The sequence below is a fragment of the Rattus norvegicus genome, chromosome 7 (genome assembly GCF_036323735.1).
Source record: "Rattus norvegicus strain BN/NHsdMcwi chromosome 7, GRCr8, whole genome shotgun sequence".
NCBI lineage: Eukaryota > Metazoa > Chordata > Mammalia > Rodentia > Muridae > Rattus > Rattus norvegicus.
This window is the reverse complement of record NC_086025.1, coordinates 98,288,816-98,293,187: the sequence shown is the minus strand read 5'-3', so window position 1 is coordinate 98,293,187 and position 4,372 is coordinate 98,288,816.

Genomic DNA, 4,372 nt, shown 5'->3' with positions numbered 1-4,372 from the left:
TTCTCAGACTAATCCACTGCAGATCAAGCACAAAGTCAAGGCCCATGGCAAAATTATGTCTAAGTAAAGAAACTGCATGTATAAGACGACAGACCGACAAACGGGTGGATGCAGAGATGTGTTTGATAAAGAGAGGGAGAGGGAGAAAGGGAAGAAGGGAGGGAGAAAGAGAGAGGGGGGGGAGGGGAGGGGAGGGGAGGGGAGGGGAGGGGAGGGGAGGGGAGGGGAGGGGAGGGGAGGGGAGGGGAGGGGAGGGGAGGGGAGGGGAGGGGAGGGGATGAATGCTTATCAAGCTGAACAGATGGCTTAGCAAGTAAGGACACTTGCCACTAAGCCTGAAGACCTGAGTTCAAACCCCAGAACTCACTTGGTGCAAGGAGAGAACTGACTCCCACAAGTTCTCTTCTGACCTAATTCTGTTTATTCCTTGTCTGCCTGAGCTCATTTTTCAGAGTCCTGAAATAGCTCTCTGGATTACTTTCATCCAATTTTGTTCTTGTTTTGAGACAAGATCACTCATTCTTTTATATTAACCACCATAAATAGCAATCCTAAAATTCTTTGGAGACAAAATTGTGTTAATTTTAACTTATTATGCTAATTGTGTTTGGTATGTATGTGTGTACACATGTACCCCCATGCTTCTGTTTGTGCATACAAGCCTGTGTGTATGGGTGTCTCTGTGTGTCTGTGAATCTGTGTCTGTGTGTACCTCTTGGTGTGTATTGTGTGCTTCTGTGTGTGCATGTGAGTATGTGCATGTGTGTATACAAGTATCCATGTACCTCTGTATGTGTGTATACCTCTGTGTGTGTGGGTGTGTCTGTGTGCATACTATTGTTTAAGACACTATTTACCAACAAGAATAGTTTGCTTAATAGCACCAGCTTTCTAGCCTGTCTGTGTGAATTCCAGAGTAAGCAGAGCAAAGGTAGAGGAAGGGGGGCAGCCAGCATTTCCCTGTGGACAATGTTCCTGCAGAGCAGGTATAAAGGACATGGGAGGAGGGAGACATGGAACTGGGCTTGACCCTCGGCTGCAGGGAGGGGAAAACTCTGTTCCCGTGGGTTATTCTAACAGCCCTACGGTGGCTGTGTCAGATCTATGCCATCACATTCAGGATTTATTCATCCATTCATCCATTTTACAAATACATACTGACTCTGTGAGATGTTTCAAAAATACTCAGAGAAGGGACAAAAAAAAAGAGCTTCCAAACCTACACATCAACAGGAAAACCATGTAATTATAATAACATGAGATGCCTCCCACTGTGCCAGAGTGTGAGATGCTAAACTAACTTCTTTAGACAAACTGGAAAAAAATTAAAAAGTAAGTTTCCCCATGCTTCAACTAGTCTTAGCTTCTTGGAGCTGAAATTACTCAATGTCCCATATTTACCACGCAGCATTTATGCACTCCCAGCCTGCTACTCTATCTCTCAATGCTGGAAATCTCAAGAAACCTGAGCAGCTCTAAGCAGTTTCAGGGCACGAGGAGCCCCATAAGCCACCCCCAGCTCAGCTTTCATGTTCTTATCCATCCAATGTGGACCTCAAATTCTTTGAAAATTATCAACTTGGATTTCATCACAGAAGGGCATACTCTTGATCTGGGGAGTATACTAACAGGTTCTCTGGTGGAGCAGAGTAAAGAGGGAGGGGTTTGCTTCCAAGAAATCCATGAGAAGTGTGGACATTGGGCTGGAGAGATGGCTCAGCCGTTAAAGGCTAGGCTCACAACCAAAAATATAAGAGAAGTGTGGACATTTAGAGGCAGCTGTGTCTCTATGAGATGTGAAAATATATATTCACCGGCAAACAAGTGGACACAGCTTAAAAGCAGAAAGTGGAAGATGGCAGACGAGAAACTTAGACTCCGCTCTTCCCAGCCTGCTAGGAATGTGCTAATAGTTGATTCAGAAGATTGGAGGTTCACGCCTATAAATGTCAGAGTTTGTTCAGGAATGGGAAGGCACAGAACAGAAATATAGGAAGCTGTGTAAGGAGTCTAGTTTGTGAAGCATATATATGATATCTGTAATATGAAATCATAACATGATTCATGTCTGTATGAAGAGAAGTCAGGAATTTTGTGGTAAAATGTTCTAGGTGGTAGGTTTTTTTCTTTCCCTTAATGAAGTTTCTAGTTTTTCCTCCGATAAAATTCAATACCTTTCCCAGTATTTACCTAAAGAGCTGGTATTCTGTGTACACAGAAATCACGTATAACTATGTGGGACAATAGCAGATTCATTTGGTTTTGCCTTGGAGGCCATCCCAGATGCAGTGGGTAGTGTATCTAGCATGTGCAATGCTATTCAACAAACATCCACAAGGAAATGCACTATCAGGCCATGGAAGACATGGAAAAAAAAGTGTGATGAGTAAAAGAAGCTAACCTGGAAGAGCTTCAGTCTAACTTTTCTGTGTATGGGATATTCTAGGAAAAGCAAAGCCTTAGAGACCAGGGCTGAAGAGAAAATGAACCTCTGAGTGTCAGGGGTGAAGGGAAGTGAAGATTAAAATTTGGAATATAGGAGTATAGGGAATATAGGGATGTTCTACAGTGGTGCTGATATGTCTTTATACATTTGCCCAAGTCCAGAAGATCAGCAGTGTCTCAGGTAACTGCAGTTCAGTAGATAACCTGTCAGAGCAGGCTCATCATCTGCAAGGCACGCACCAGTCTAGTGGAAAACAGTGATAATGGGAGAAGCGATGCATGTGAGGAGACAGGGGCTATGAGAACTCTGGACTTTCTGCTCCGTATGGATAGGAACCCAAAAGTCCTCTAAAATAATTTTAACAGTTAAGGGAGAAAATGTTAAGCTTTTGTGATAAATATAAAGTTTGATTTTTAAAATTACCTATTATGAAAGTTCAAATGTACGTGAAAAGTAGAAAGAGGAGTTCTATGAGCAGCTGAATATCCAGTTATTTAACAATCATACCTATTTATCTACATTTGATACTGTAGCCCCTCACCCTTGAGTTCTTCTAAATATGGGATTCTCCAGCACAAATACAACACACGTAGCACACTTGGGAAAAGGATAAGTTGGTGATAGCCAATATATAAACCATGGCTAAAGATTTTGACTGTTTCAGTAATGTCTCAAAAGTTCTGGGTCTCCATTTTGTTCTACTTTAGTTGTATTCAGGAGTGAATTAAATAACCATATCACCTTTAGTTTTGATATAATTGTACAGTTTTTTAACTATTAAAATTAAGAGCATGAACTTGCAAGATGGCTTAATGGGTATAAGCACTTGTTATGTAAATGTGATGTCCCCAGAACCCATAGTAGAGGAACAGAGAGAATGGTTGTCCTGTGACCTCCACATATACATTGTAGCATGCCTACATTCTCATTTGTGTACACACATCATACACACATGCATATATACAACAACAGCAACAATATTTTTTAACTTAAAAAGAAAGCAAGCCAGATGTGGTAGCACATGCCACAGAGGAAGGAGTCCAAGGCCAGCCTGCTGTACATAGTGAGCTCCAGGACAGCCAGGACTACATAGAGTATCAAGGAAAGAAAGATGAAAGGAAGAGAGAGGGTGGAGGGAAAAAGGAAAGAAGGAGGGAGAGAGGAAGGGAGAAAGGAAAGGAGGTAGTGAAGAGAGGAAAGAGGGATAGATGGAGAAAGGGAGAGTGAGAAAGACAAAGAGAGGGGGAGAACCAAAGAGAGGAACCTGTCCCTTGCACATCACCCTCCTTCAAGGACTATGTAAATATTTATACTTGAAGTAGCTGCTGTCAAACAGAGAATGAGTGTTCCAATTTGTTCACTCTGGATAGAACCCCTTCAGGTCCTGATTGAGCAAAAACAGCACTGTCAACCCTTTTAAATAACAGTGATAACAGACACAACTCACATCCCAGATCCTTTATTTACAGTCTAGGCACTTGGTCACATCTCTGCTTTAGTCTCTCATCTGTCTGTTGGGTCAGCACAGTGCCTTCTTTATAAGGCTGCCACAAAGCCTGTGCAGTGCCGATAGCCAACTGGTGAGTATTCTATTCATGTTGTCAAGATAGGGTCTTACTAAGTTATCTTAACTATGTACAATATGCCAAGAATCCGAGTCCCTTTGGATTTCTATTACATAAGTATGGTGAATGTAACTTAGAAAGAGAAATTTATTTCCCACAGTTCTGGACACTGAGAGACCTAAGACCGAGTTGCTAGCAGATGTTTTCAAGTCCATGTCTTCACACGGCAAATTGGACAAGGCTCTTATTTTGTTTCTTATAAAAACTCTATCTTATTCGAATAAACCCTAATATGAACAAACCAACAAAGAACAGACTAACCACCACCTGGAGACAGTCTCATGGCCTATGGGTCCCCGAA